Genomic DNA, 15,503 nt, shown 5'->3' with positions numbered 1-15,503 from the left:
ATGTATTGCTTTTGCCCTAGAAATGAATAATTATTTTGAATTATAGGCATTTGGTTACTTGGGTACATGCTTGTAATACATACCAAAAGTGATGTGTTAATATCAGTGTTGTGTATGCTGATCATTGATGGCGTCTTACAAATGATCTACCTGAATGTGAGGATCTGTTTGCTATAAATCTACTAGAGAATACTGCTATTTTTGTGTGTGAGTGTTTTTCCTTACTGATAGATCCTGATAAACTCTACCCTCAAGTATGAACATTAATTTTCCAGTTAATGTATCATATCATTACTGGCTAATATTGGATATAAACATATATCTCTTTATGTCAGTATTTCTGTCTGCACATTGGTTGCAACATATATAAATCTAAAATGAGTTTGAAAAGTTCTTGTAAGATTAGTTAAGACTAAAAACTCCCTCCTCTCTGAATATTTTAATTTTGCCTAATCAATCATAAAAAATTTGTTCAACATCTAAAATAGGTTTCTCTGTTTTTAAAAAATATTAAACCTTTGAAATCTAAACCTACAATCTAAACCTGTTGATTTCATCCCTGTATGGCAAGGATTTTTATCCTAAACAGATGTCAGTGGGACCTTGAAACCCCTGAATTAATTGCAAAACTCTGGAGAATAATTTGTTTTTCTGGAGAGCGTTCTTATTAAAATATTAAACAGGCTGTGATCCAGAAAAATGTACAAGCCATGGCCTTATTGAATATGAGCTGTACTATGAATTTTAAACATATATTTGAAATAATAGTTGTGAAACTAATTGTTTAAAGCAAAACCCTTATTAAAAGGAAAATCTATGATGAAAACTAGAGAATCTCTGCCTTTGTAGTACTGAACTTGAATCTTGAAGGGATTAGAGCGGATAAAACCTTACTGGTAGAAGAAGGATGTAAGGGCAAATGACACCCCACAAAAGACAGATCTTAGTCATTTAATCCTATTTTGCTTTGTTAACAGAAATCTAAAATGTACCTTTTATATTAAATGGTTGAGATCATTATTTAATATAATGTAAGACCAGATTTGTTTTTGTATTTGGGAGGGGATCATGTCTTTTCATGTATTTGAAAGGATGAGTAAAACTATATAACATAGACCCTGCTAAAAACAAAGAACCAATTTCTTGAGAACATTTCATGCAGATTTCCCAAATGTATTCTACTTAAATATTAAAGAAAGAGAATAAGCTTTAAAAAATAATTTCCTAGTAAATAAGATTAATATATGTGATAGCCATTTTAGTTACAGAAGAGAAGGTGATATAATGCATTGTAGTTACTGAGACTTTTTTTAACCAATGTCTTTGGTAGATAATAAGGTAGATTATTTGATTTTTCTCATAGAAGATTGAAAGTACCTATTATAGACCAAGTTCTTTTTTTTTGTATATACATATATATTTTTATTGAAGTATAGTCAGTTTACAATGTTGTGTCAAGACCATGTTCTTTTGCACTTCAGTTTAATCTCTGCCTGATTTGACAGTGTCAGTTTTTTAATGTAATCACTATTTAGTTTGAAACTGAGAGCCTTCCCATTTCCTACCTGTCACAACTACTATTAGAGTCTTCATTTTAGTCCTCTAAATTGTTAGCAAGGTAGAATGGGCCGGAAGAGCTAGTATTCCTTTCTGGGATTCTGTTTTGGTAGAAGCAAGTCCTGTATCAGGGCAAAATAGTTAATGTACAGGTCTCATGCTGTCTCCTTTAAGTGAAGAGAACCTCTTATTTGACTATTGGATTATAAAGGTTGCTTTTAAGGAGGTTTGTTTATTTTTTTAGTTGTTTTTTTTCTCACCATGGTGGGGGCAGACATTTTGCAGGAGAAAATAGTTTTAGGTAGCAGAATGAAAATTTTATGATTAATCTTAGTTCCTCTTTTTAAAGTGTAATTTAAAAGATCATCTTAAAATATCAGCAATGTTAATTGCGTACTTCATATGAAGTCATCGAGGATCATTGAGGTAAAGCATTACTACATTTTAATACTTTTCTGTTGTCAATTAGACATAACTTTTTATAACAATTTCTGTGGAGAATAATGATTAAATAGCATAACGGAAATGAATAAGATACTGGTAGAATTCTTAGGGAATTATCATAAGTTTCTAAACTTTAGCATGTTGGTTACAACTAAATCAGTTACTGTTAGAAGATATTAATATTAAAGCCTATTCTTTTCATCAAAATTACCTTTAATGTTGGGGAAAGCTTATTTTTTATAGCCTTATAGTTAATGAAATTGAAATTTTTTATTACATGCAACTATAAAATTAGGAAAATATGAAATTGGGACAAAAGTTTGATGTTTTAAAAAGTTAGTTTGGCATATTTGATAAATTGATAGATTACCATTGTCAGGTTATATCAGTGAGTATATCCATTGTTGCCCTCAGATAATACCTTTGCAAGGGTTAGTGTAAAATTGAAAAAACTACTCAATGTTGAAAGGTGTCATTGTTGAGGTTTTTATGAAATCATTGCACCCATGTACAGTTTTGAATTAAAATTAGACAATCCAAAATAATCTATTAGCTCTTTTGGAAGAGCTAGGATAGCTTTGATAGTTTATTATTTAAGTGTTTTAGTATATGTGAAATGTTCATTTGTTTATTAAAATATGTTAATTGAAGCTTGATATTTATGCAGTGTTTAAATATTTGGAGTATATTTGAAATAATTCCTTTAGATTTTTTTATATAAAGGATTATTTAAATGCATAAAATGATTATTTAACAATCAATCTCTAAAAAATAAAACATTAATGAAAGATTCTTGTTTTCATTTTTATAAAGTAATAACGAAATTTACCGTTAAATAATTCATGTCAAAATTATATAAGCTTCATGTTATATAATTAAAAACTATAAATATGATGGGATTATATGAAACCATTGTGAAACTTGAAAATTGTAAACCACTATAGAATTTAAAGAATATTTCATTCAATTAAAAAAAACAAATACAGTAATTTCAAGACATGTACACTTAGCACTAAATCTTTTTTTTTTTCCCTTTTTTTATGAAGTCAGTTCATGGTTGTATTATTAGTAACCTCAGCAAATGGGAAAATAGGTGGAGGCACAACACTTTTCTTTCAGGAGAAGATGATGTATGGATAGTTTGGGATTACAAAGAATTTCACTTGAAACATTTGTGTTTGGATATTGGCTTCTTCAGCAGATATAATTTTGAAAATTTCTTTAAAGGACAGTTTGGGACTGTAGATAAAATATTTTTTTTCTGCACAGTTTGAGCTTTCTGAGCAAATTTTACTGAAACTGGGGACCTGGGCTGAAAGAGAATCCTTCAAAATTAAATTGTGGCTGAATAGATAGTGAGAAACCATCCAGAGTACATTAGTGTGCTTGGATTGCCACAACAAAATGCTGTAGACCGGGTGGCCTAAACAACGGAAACTGATTTTCTCAATTACAGAGCCTGGCAATCCAAGATCAAGGTGACAGCAAGTTTGGTTTCTCCTGAGGTCTCTCCTTGTTTTGGAAACTGCCACCTTCTTGCTGTCTTCACATGACCCTTCCTCTGTGCATACACATCCCAGGTATCTCTTCGTCTTACAAGGACCCCAGTGCCATTGGATAAGGGACCCACTCTTGTGACTTCACTTAACCTTAATTACCTCTGAAAAGGCCCTATCTCTAAATACAGTCATAGAAAATTAGAGCTTCAATATAAGTATTTTGGAGAGACACAGTTCAGTCTGTAACACGATTGTTTATATCTCCACTCTGCCCAGTTGGGGGTGGGGGCGGGGAGACAGGGTGAGACCTGAGACCATTGGAGGCATGCTCGGTTGTAAATTGACACACACACGTCTTATCTTCCTCCTAAAGACAAGTATTTACATTCCAAAGAGTAAGAACCCAGGATCTTTCCCAAGGAGAATTTATTTAAATTAAGGAGATAAGATTTATCTTCCTTTCTCTGGAAGAGAGGAGGGCTTCATACAGTTGTACTGTAGGTCCCCAGATTCATATTTTGAGGTTCCTCATCTATAGTACTAACCCTGGTATATGTAGGCTCTCATCTATCTGATAAGCTGTCATCAGCCTGGCTCTTACTGATTACTCCCCAGGTGAGGATTGAAAATTGAAGAGTATGGGAAATCAGTATGGTTATTAAAAGGAATTATTAAATCTGTCCCTGCTCCAGAAACTTTGTATGTACATTCAGTACAATGTGGATAAATAGAACTTAACAAACATGTTTTATCTGATATTTCTTGAATTTATATTCTGTTTAATTCATATTTTTTGGTTATATTATGGCCAGAGGCCTGGAATTATTAAAACCTGGGTTTTAGAAGCAAGAGTTTTATCTCAAGTGATTGTTTCCTTTTATATTTTCTCCTAGCCTAAATGGGGCAAATTATCCGAGTAATTCAGTTTAAGGTTGTCGACTGAAATAAATGTGCAGGCTTAAAGTTAGGATGAGTTATGTTTTATTTGGAGGGAGAACTCAAGCCGGGATGACAGCCTATCGATTTCTCTGAGGGACTGCTCCGAAGAGGTAGGGGAGGAGCTAGGGTATATAGGAGCTTTACAACAAAGACCAGATAGTTGGAATAATAAAAGGTTACTTTTATCTAAAGAAAACCAGGCATCTCAAGTTAAAGAATTATGTATGGGAGGAAGCAAACATTTGGGCTCATTGAATTCATTCCTTTGACAAGCACCTAGCTATCTAGGGCCAGTATCCTGTCCTTTCTTATTCTGAGTCCCCTCTGAGTGCACCACTGTGAGTGGCTGCAGAGGCTGCGCTGCAGGCTTGTCTTCCCTGAGGGGTGGCAGCAGCTGCTGTTGACTTGATGGCTTCAGCGTTCTTTGTTTACTGATACGGTTTGCAGTATTTTTCCTTCACAAGGTGATAATAAAAAAGTCCACTTCTGTGGGTAGAGAAAATTATAAATAATAGTATTTCAGTAGTGAGATTAAGTTGGAGCAAAATTGGAAGGTTTATGTGAAGAAATCAGATCCTGTAAATCAGGGAATGAAAATTACTACAAAAGCATTAACAATAAACTCTGGGTTAAAAAAGGAAAAAAGAAATGGTGAAACCATTTCAAAATTTATGTTTTATGGTTTTAAAAACATTTTTGTTTTATTAGGTTAATAACTTCTGACAAAAGAGAAAGTAGAGGTTTTTAAAAAAATTTATTTCTTTCTGGTCTTCAAAAGATTTTAACTGCTGATCAGATACTGCCCACACTAAGAGAATGACATACATAGATCATAATGTATATATAGTCAGTGAATGCAAAAGATAAGATTTTGCAGATAATAAACATTGATTTATTAGTGACTGCTTTTTTTTTTTGCTAATGTCTAATAAAATGAAACTGAAGGAGAGATCAGTTAAAGGCCTTCAGAGTAAACAGGGTCTAAACTAGAATAGTAGCATTGAAAAAGGAAAAGAGGAAATGTATTCCAGACACTGTGAAGGTGAATTGAAAGGACAGTTGTATGCTATAGGAAGCAAGGACATGAACCTTTGAGTGCAGATGATGGAGAAAATGTGGTTGGTGGAACAGCTTTGAAAGAGAAGGCAGTTTTAATCAGAAGGTGGTGGTAGGAGTGTGAATAGGGACTTGCTTCAAACACTTTTTATCCTAAGCAGTTGAGACAGCATGCTTTTGAGTTCAGTGAGTGAGCTGGGGAAATGAGCCCAGCGTGGGTGCAAAGGAGAAAGGGGGCAATTTGTAGGACAAAGTTCTGGAGAAGGCAAGATGAGGATAATAGTTTTCTTTATTAAAATTAACATTTACTGCTGTTGGGAAAAAAAAAAAACTATTGGTACACTCTTCATTATTTCAGTCCTGATAAAAATAAGAACAAAAGTTAAGAGTTGGAATTTTGTTAACACTCATACTCCTTATGGTGAATATCAAAGTATTTTTGAGATTCTTAATTGTCTGTCAGTCTAGGATTGTGCAGTAGTCTTATGATGTTTCTTCCTTACTCTCAGTTCTTCTAACTCATGTCTATATTCCTCGCTACAAATATTATAGGGTTCTTCCAAAGTGCAATCAGAAATTTTGAACTCCTTTCTTTAGAATAAATTGCTTCCCCCAAGTGATAGAATCAATAATCTTCGTGATCTTATCACATATTCCAATACATTCCCTAATCTACATACCAGCCACAGTAAAATAATTCCAGATTTCAAGAACACTGTGTACTCACTCCAAATTCAAGGCAAGCCCCATGGGTATTCTTCTCTAAAATTAGCAGTGGGTTTTCATTCACTCTCATATCCCCAAGATCACAGCTTATTTAATCTTTATGAGAATCCATAATTTTAAAAGGTAGGCATTATTGTAATTCCTATTTTACACAAGAGCAAATAGAGACATGGAGAAGGTAAGTGATTTGTCCTAGTCAGACTGCTAGGAGGTAGCAGTCAGATTACAACTATGGTAATCCAGTTCAAGTTCATACTCTTAATCACTTAACTGCCAAAGCTGTAGCCCCCAAACCAACTCACCCAGCCCACCTCACAGCTCAGCATTATTCTATCCTGAATCTTTTGCATCATCTCTGTTGACTCTCAAGTGATGACAAAATTCCTCAAGAAATAGTTGGAGCTAATTCTTGAACCAATATTGCAATTTCCTATTTATGTCTCTTGGTTCATGCCATCTCCTATTCTTTAAATACTTTCCCCTTAAAAGTGACCTTTAATGAAGATAATTATTTGGCAGGGATAAGAGTTTTAGCCAGAAGAGACATACCCTCTGAAACTGGAGAAAAGAAGAATATGAGAGAAAATTAAGAGTCTGTTGATGGAGGAGAGGAGAGAAAAGTTGAAATTAATTTGCCACGTATTTTAATATGAGTAAATAAAAGGTCAAAAAGAAACTGAAGGGTGAGAAAATTGAACTGAAAAGACAGAAAAGGTTTGGGATACAGATAAATGGTAAGCATTCAAATGAATCAAGGCTAAGTTTAGAGTTTGTTACTGGTCAGGTTTCTTGCACTTCTTAATTAATAAGATATCAGAGGAGAAATTCAGGCCAAGTTTTATTGGAACTTGTGCTGCAGTACGAGGAGGCAAAAACAAGTAACAGGTTCCCTTGCTGGCTCCCTAAGTCCGGGAGAGGTGGTCCCGTAAATGGGGTGAAGGTAGGGGCAGATCCATGGATGGGGCCAGGCTGATGGCTTAGGTGGTAATCCCGCCTCCTTGGTGGTGCCCTGTGCAGGGATCATGCGCAGTGCCCTGCTTTTGCTCCCAACACCTCAGAAGTGGCAGTTGGGTTTTTGGTCTTTTTGTATCTTGTTCATAATTTGCAGCAACTGCTCTGTGTACCCAGTTATTTTTACTCCCTTATAGTTGCTTTGTATTCTGTTGCTCAAGATGTTTGCCCAGGTCAAGCACATCAACAAAGGGTACCAGGCCCCAGCCTGTCTCATTTAGATAGCATAACTTCTAAGTGGGGCTAGTCAGTCTAGTTTTCTGACTTTCCCAGCAGTTCTTTGACTGTGAAGTGAGAAGTCTTAGCAGTGGTAGAGGACTTCAGCCATGGCTACTTGGCCCTGCAGATGTGGGACAAAGTTATGGGACACAGAGATTCTAGGGCATTAGATCTCAAAGATATTTCTTCATTGATGAAACACAATGGGACATTCATTCCTAAGAGCATATGCAGTGTTATTTCTAATGCCAGAAGGAACAGCAGTTTTACTGTCTATTTTCCACTCAAGAAAACATAATAGGATGTAAGAATAATAGCTTACTTCAATCTGGAATAGTTTCCCAGTTGTTCTTTGTGTTTAATGCACTTCTCGCATGTACATACATTCACCCATGTGCACACACAGTATTTGAATGCGTGTAATTTTGGAGAACAAACTCTCATTGTAGTTTAATTTGTGTTTCCCTGGTGGCTACTGATGTTAAACATTCATTTTTCCTCCAAGTGAAAGTAGTATCCAGAAAATATATTCAGATAGTGATTTCTCTGGTTTTGAGTAGTAACCCCATTCTTGCATTCCAGTCCTTTTTTTTTTTTTTTTTTTAACAATCCAATCTTTAGTACTCTGCCAAGGCAGTCTAGCATCTCCCCTTGATTAATGTAGGCTGCCGTCGTGTCCTTGATTTAAGGAATCATCCCTCTTACGTAGTACAGTTGGCTCTAGGTGTCCTTCCCAGGATGCCCCACTGGCCTTGTATTCTGCTTCCCTAGTTCAACAAGATTCACTCTCACGAGTGTTTTCCCAGGTCCTGCTGGGAACCTGCTAAAGCATGGTTCTCTAATTTTCTCTGTGAATAAGATATTTCCTACCTTGGCAGGTTTGGTGTATTTCTGCTCATATTGTTCTGAGACTGGCCTTGTTACTGGCCTGGAGGCAGTGAGTGGAGACTGTCCACTCAGAAGCCCCAGGGATTTTTGCTGTACCGATTAAGCTGAAATTTCAAGGATGCAGAAACTATAGTTTGGCATAAACTATGACGTAGATAACAGTTACTGAATTTCCTGTGTTTCTACAACAATACAAGTTTATACTTGTGGTCCTAGCAAAATTATTACTAGCATTTTTTTTATACTGAAAACTGTCCTGGTTTTGATCTTAAATTGTATGGTCACCCCAGTGATAGAGAAGAGGGTCAGGAAGTCAATTTTGTAATGGGAAAGAAAGAAGGAAAGAAAGTGTAAATGGAAGAACAGAGAAGTAAGATTATGTTGATAGTGAAGCATTAGCCTGAAGGGTCATAAATCCCCACCGATGTGATTCCTGAAGCTTCACTGGGGTCATTTTCCAGTGTCTGAGATTCCTAGTAGAATAATTTTGTGAGATTCCTTTCTCTCTTATTTCTACTCCAAGCATTTACACTGGGAGGACCTCTTTTATTTGAAATAGACAAAGCAAATCTCTATTCTTGGCCAACAAAAGAGCACACACGATAAGTATGGTCCTAACACAAAGGCTAAACTAAGGGATATATATTAATATAGTAAAGATTTTGTCTGTATATAATTTGCTATGATCTGCCAGAAATTCCTTACATAGATTTAACTGCCAGACTAACACCTTGAAGTAAAAGTAAACAGTGCATGTAAATTTAATAAGAGCTAAGTACTGCAGTGATAACCCCAGGAGGCAAACACTTGAGTTTTACTATCCAGTTTTCTAAATTAGGCTTACTACATGATAGAGTGGAATGGCAGAACAATGGACTATAAATAGGAAAATGCTGTAAGAATAGTTAAGTCTTGAATGTAATAATATAAAGATTACAGGTGACAACACAGAAATATATCCACACACTCCTTTTTATGTTGGTTATAGTCTTTGATTCTTATTTTGGTTTTTACTTTGATTCAACAAACTTATTGATTATCTTTTCTGCAAAAGGTACACTGTGGAAAGAATAAAAATTTCTTGACACGTCTTTCTCCTGTAGAGGTTCATAATTTACTGAGCAAAGAAAGGGCAATGAAAAAATTGAGGTGGCAGAGCAATTTTGTTGAGGAGAATGCTCTGGAGAGGAGGTTTTATCTCTTGTATGCTTCCCACATCCCCTTCTGAGGGCAAAAGCTTTACTTAGAGCCCCAGGCTTAACAAAGGAAATCAAGCTTTTCCCTTAAGTTTAAGTGGCTATGTTTTTGACCACTTGACCTTGTCATACAGACTCCAGCTGATTGTGCTAGAGACGGGAGCCTCTGACTGAAAGCTGACTTTATAGACCAGCTATCAGTCGGGAGGTAGGGTATAGCTTAGTGGTAGAGTTCAATCCTGGGTTCAATCCCTAGTACCTCTACTAACAAGAAAACAAAAAAAGGGGAAGTGTAGACCAGCCATCAGTCTGTCTCTTAGGTGTCTTGGCATGAAAAACTTTCGATAAGGATGATAACACTTGCACCAATTATAGTTTTTAGGAGGTTGTGTTGGGGAGATGTGTTGGTATTAAGTAGAGTAAATACACAATGAGACAGAAATTGAGTTGCTAGTGTTGCCAAAAAATCAGCCTCTGCACCCCAAAAAGTGAATTCAAACTCGGAGACAGAGTTCTGTGAGCAAAGAAAAGAGCAGCTTTATTGCTTTGCCCAGCAAAGGGAGTCACTGCAGGCTAATGCCTGAAAGACTGTGAGCCCATCTTGGGGTTGGGGTCTTGAGGTTTTGTAGAAAAACTGGATGGAACAGAAAAGGTGATAACAATCAGGGCGTTTTAGAGGGTGCTACATTCCTCTTAACCTCAATCTTTAGGAGGGTCTGTCCATTCTTCTGAGATTATCAGCCTCCTTCCTGGGGCACAGCCTCTAGGTTCAAGTGAAAGAATGAAATAGCAAATTCATTAAAGAATGAATCAGCAAACAGTTTCACATCTGGGAAGTCAGTCTGTTAGTTTGCTTTATACTCCTTCACTAGAGATAGGTTAATAATAATACTCATAGGGATTAATGAACTTCTGATCCTATTACCAAACAAGAGTCCGTGTGCCCAATGCACAGTGAAGCCAAACAAACCGGAGCAGAGAAATGTTTATTGCAGGGCCAAGAAAGGACGGGCAGCTCATGCTTGAAAAACCCAAACTCCTTGATGGTTTAGCGGGAAGAGTTTTTATAGGCAACCTGGGGTGAGGGCTGCAGGGTGTGTGCATTTCCTCTGAGGGTCGGTGGTGAGGGTGGTGAGGTAACAGGGCGGTGCTCACCCTTGTGCTCAGCCTGAGGTTGCCATTCTCCTCCTGGGTGGGGGCCTTAGTTCCTGCAGAAGAACTCAAAGGTACTGTTATGTATATTCCTTGAGGAGGAACCATGGACCCTGCCCCAAGGCTGCACTATTGTTTCTTGACTGTTCCTCCCTGGGCTCTCCATTCCCTCCCTTCCCTGATTAGCAATCTGTTTTGAATCTGCCCTTTGGAACTCGGGGAAGGTCAAGGAGGCTGAAGGAAGCCTATTTCCTACAAACAAGAAACAGAGGACAGGGACAGGATTTGTACCAGGGAGGCCCCCACAGGATCCTGCTCTGTTTCACTGTGTATGAGGAAATATGCTCAGCACTGGCCATGCATTCACAGACACAGACATAGTAAAGAGACACAGTCCCTGACCTGCAGGCTAGTGGGGAAGGAGGGGAATAAAAAGGAAAGCCTAACTGTTGGTTTATTGAAGCAGGCAGATAGCTAGATAGCTATATATGAGCGGAGAAAGCAGGGCACGTGCCAAATGACAGGAAACCCTACATCATGTGAACAACACGGGTCCTTGGGCAGACCGAGAAAAGCAGGAACCTCAGGACTGATAAGTGATCACACATTTCGTGGTGACAAGTGGCCTGGAGACCGACAAAGAAATGTGGGAAAAGGCAGGAATCTCCAGTGTCTGAGTATAACCTTTTGTTCATTATGACCTTATTACAATAAAGTTAGCCTTGCAGATTAGAAGTACCCATCATGCACCAACACCATGACACTTCTGATCCAGACTAAATAGGACAAAGATCCCTCCTTCCCCAGGGAAGGTGGAGTTGGGATGAAAAGCAGGGAGTATTACCCCAAACCCTTCCCTTCCCAGTGGATACTCTGCCCATTCATTGTTATACTCTCTGTTGCCAAAGAAACTCAGGGCAGCTGCTCACCTGAGCCTGCCCACTCTCCCCTTGAAAACATACTACCTATCCCTTAATAAATCCCCATTTTACTTTCTTGACCTCTGAGTCTCATCTCTGAATTCTTTCTGCGACAAGAACCTAATTGCTGGCAACAAGTTCATCAAAGTACAAATTAAATTTTATGTTTTGTGTGGTTTGGACCTACTTGAGATAGTGTTTAGAAAAGACCTCTTTGTGGATGTGATATTTAAGCTGAGACCTCCAGGGTAAGGAGCCGGCTTGGTGGTGGTGATGGGGTGGGCAGGGGAAAAGGGAAGAGGGATCAGGGCATTCTAGGCAGAGGGAGCAGTAAGTGCAAAAGCTCTAAGGCAGGAATGAACTTGGTTGTGTGCAGACAGAGAAGGTCAGGGTGCTGAGTGTGTTCTGAGGCACAATGAGTGAAGTAGGAAGTAAGAAAGAAAAGATAGACAGGGCCTTGATTATGCAGCAACTTGTCTGTGAGCCAAGGAGCTCTGACACTACTTGAAACATAATGGAAAGCCATTAAAACAGAAATAATAAACTGAAATCTGTGATCTCTGCCTCAAGGCATATTCTATGCCCAGCACAGTGTGTCACCAACACTTAATTTTAATTTCAAAATAGGATGATTTCACATAGATGTTTAGATTTGAAGCTTCTCTTGAAAAAAAATCTAAAGATCTCCCCATACTGAGCTCCAAGTGTTTGGTGAAGGTTAGGTGTAACTCGGTGTGGGGGTTTTGCCAGACAAGTGCAGAGGAAGCAGAGGGGGACTGGAGTTGAGCCTATTTTCAAGGAAATGATTATAATGCTAAATCACAGAGTCTAAGCTGGGTAAGATGGCTGCTGAAGACAGAGGGGACTGATGAGTAGGACATGGTGACTGAGTGGATTGGTCATCTTAATGAGCTCAAAGAATCATTGCTATGAGATATTTTCACAAGTTAACCAGAAGAACAGGAGGTTGTGGTGGGAGGGTGAGGTGTTAGGGCTGTGATTGCAGATGTTGTAATTTCTGATGAAGACAAGATCCAGGGTGTAATCGTGGGAGTGGATGGCTGACGTAGGGTAGAGGGAAAAGTCACTGGCATGAAACAGCCAACCACCTGAGAGATGAGAATGGAGGGAACTGAGGTGAAGAGAAACGCATTAAGTCAGATGCTAAAGTCTTCAGTGAATAGGAGATTGACCTGGAGATCACAGGATGACAGCCTTGATCACTCCTCAGTCCTGAAGAGGGTGGGGGGAGGGTAATACTTTAGGGAGCAAGGACGTTTTGACCTCACCTCCTGATCCTCGAGTATATAAGGTTTTAGTTATCTCAGGCTGCTATGACAAATTACCATAGACTGGGTGGCTTAATCAAGAGACATTTATTTCTCACAATTTTGGAGGCTGGGAAATCTAAGATCAAGATGCTACCAGATTCATTTCCTGCTGAGAGCCCTCTTCTTGGTTTGCAGACTGCCACCTTCTCTCTGTGCGCTCACAAGGCAGGGAGAGAGGAAGCTCTGGTCTTGCTTCCTCTTCTTTTAAAGACAATCCCATTATGGGAATTCCACACTCATGATCTTCTCTAAACCTAATTACCTCCCAAAGACCTAATACCAGCATGGAGGGTTAGAATTTCAGCAGAAAATTTGGGGGAGACACAAACATTCAGTCCATCACAATGGGTGTGTTAGAAAAGTGGGATGGTTGACTTTAAAACCGGAAATCAGGCTAGAAACTGGGGTGTTTTTGAGAGTGTCCCATTCAATTTTTTCTTTTTCTTTTGATTCTAAGAAAATTCACATTAATATCCAAGTGAGTCAGAAAATGTAATTCCACCTAATTAATATCAAACTTCCAAAAAAGAAAAAAAATCACAAACAAAAGACTTCCAAAAAAGTCTATTATAGACACAGTCTTTGTGCCTATGGTATTGTGGGAAATTAAGAGATGGGCAGGGAATCTAAAAGTGTGGCTTTTTGTGCATACTTCTCTGCTCGCAAAAGCAGCATATCCAGTGAGTTCTCTGAGGTCACCAGCAGCAAAAGGAGCAGGGTCCCTTGGTGGAGCAATCCAGGAGAATGTTAAATCTCTGTTAACCTATAGAAATCCTGGGGCAAGGACCACACTTCTCACATCAATGGTTAGTGGGATGATGCTGAAATACTGAGAAGGACATTTTGAGAAATCTAGAGGACTTAGAGTCAACCAGGTGGCTAACATCTGGGGTATAGAAAAAAGGACTTTGGGATGGAAAGTAGGGAGAACAAACTGGGCTGTCTTCAACTAGGAGAGTGAGAGGGAGAAGAAAAGAGGTAAGAGATACAGGATATTGGAAAAGCAGAGGAAACAGAATTAGGCATATAATTGCCCATGAAGAAATCTTATTTTTTTCATTTATTAACTAAAGCTATTCAAAATTTGTTAATGTACAGAATTTTTGTTTTTATTTGAAATAGTGATTAAGGATTTTGGTTGTAGTGTATCTTTTTATTTGGATTTTCCCCAATATAATTTGGGTTGTACTATCACTGGAAATTTATAGGGATTTACGTGATTCAGCTGATTGCCTTTGTGGGAATCAGTGTTGTGGTTAAGTGCACAGACTGAGCCAACTGGCTTGAACTGAATCCCAGCACAATATCCCAGCTCACCACTTCTTGGCTGGGTGACCTTGGCTACTGGCTTAATGACTCCGTAAGTGCTTCCTCTTTAAAACTGGATTAATAATAGCGCCTACCTCATAAAGTTGCTATGAGGAGCAAAGGAGTTAATATATGAAATGTATTTAGAACAGTGACTGGCACAATAGTAAGCAAGATTTAAGTGTTTGCTATTGTATTTACTTTCCATTGGCTGAGACAATATATTTTATTCCTTGAAGGAAATCCTCATATTAGGAATCAACATAATCTATTTTGACTTTTAAAGGTAGCATAAATTAAAAAAACTTCCAACAGTGTACCTGGACTGTCCAATATGGTAGCTACTAGCCACTAGTGACTAAATTAATTAAAATTAGTAAAATTAAAAATTCAGTTCCTCAGTTACACTAGCTACATTTCAAGCACACAATAGCCACACATGGCTATTACCTACGAAATTGGACCGTGCAGGTATAAGACATTTCTGTTATTGCAAAATGTTTTATTAGAGCTGGCAAATAGTGAAACCTCCCTCCCATTCCTATCCCCAATCCCTCAGCTCAGGGACAATCCCAGTTAAAGATTTCTTGCACAGCTGTCCATGACTCAGACACAAATTTTTTACACGAATATTATATAATTTACAGTGTATCGCAGCTTATAAATGTCTTGATTTTTTTTAAATTGCTGTATATAACATTTCTTAGTTTCAGGTGTACACCATAATGAATTGATATATGCATATAGTGCAAGATGACTACCACAAGTTTAATTAATTTCCATGTATTGATTTTTGGAATATGTCCGCTCCTTACACTTAATCAATTAACAATTTAGAGCATCTGATATTGGAGTTAAGCAGCTGTGACAACCTGAAAACAAAATTCAACTATAAGAAATATGCATCTTGTTATATTTGGAAGCAGGTGGAAGGAACAATCTACTTAAATTTTCTTTCTTGTGGGGCACGTACTACCCACACTGAACTGAGTTAAGCGAGTTGAAAGTTACCCTCTTCCACCAGCTTGGCCGGGAATCCTGCGGCTCCCATCCCCGACCCACAGAGATATACTGCGCTGTGGGAAAACCCTGCATAAATACTGGGGGGTCACAGTGAAGATGCCTCCTAACGGGCTGGGAGGCCCGCCCCCGGCGAAGAAAGAAGCGAAGAGCCGGCGGTCGGGCCACTCCTAGGCTGCGGAGGAGACTCGTGGTCTCGCGCGGCGGCCCCACCGGCGAGAGGAGCGCGGATGCCGC

This window comes from Camelus dromedarius, chromosome 2 (genome assembly GCF_036321535.1).
Source record: "Camelus dromedarius isolate mCamDro1 chromosome 2, mCamDro1.pat, whole genome shotgun sequence".
NCBI lineage: Eukaryota > Metazoa > Chordata > Mammalia > Artiodactyla > Camelidae > Camelus > Camelus dromedarius.
Note: the sequence above shows the minus strand (reverse complement) of the source record.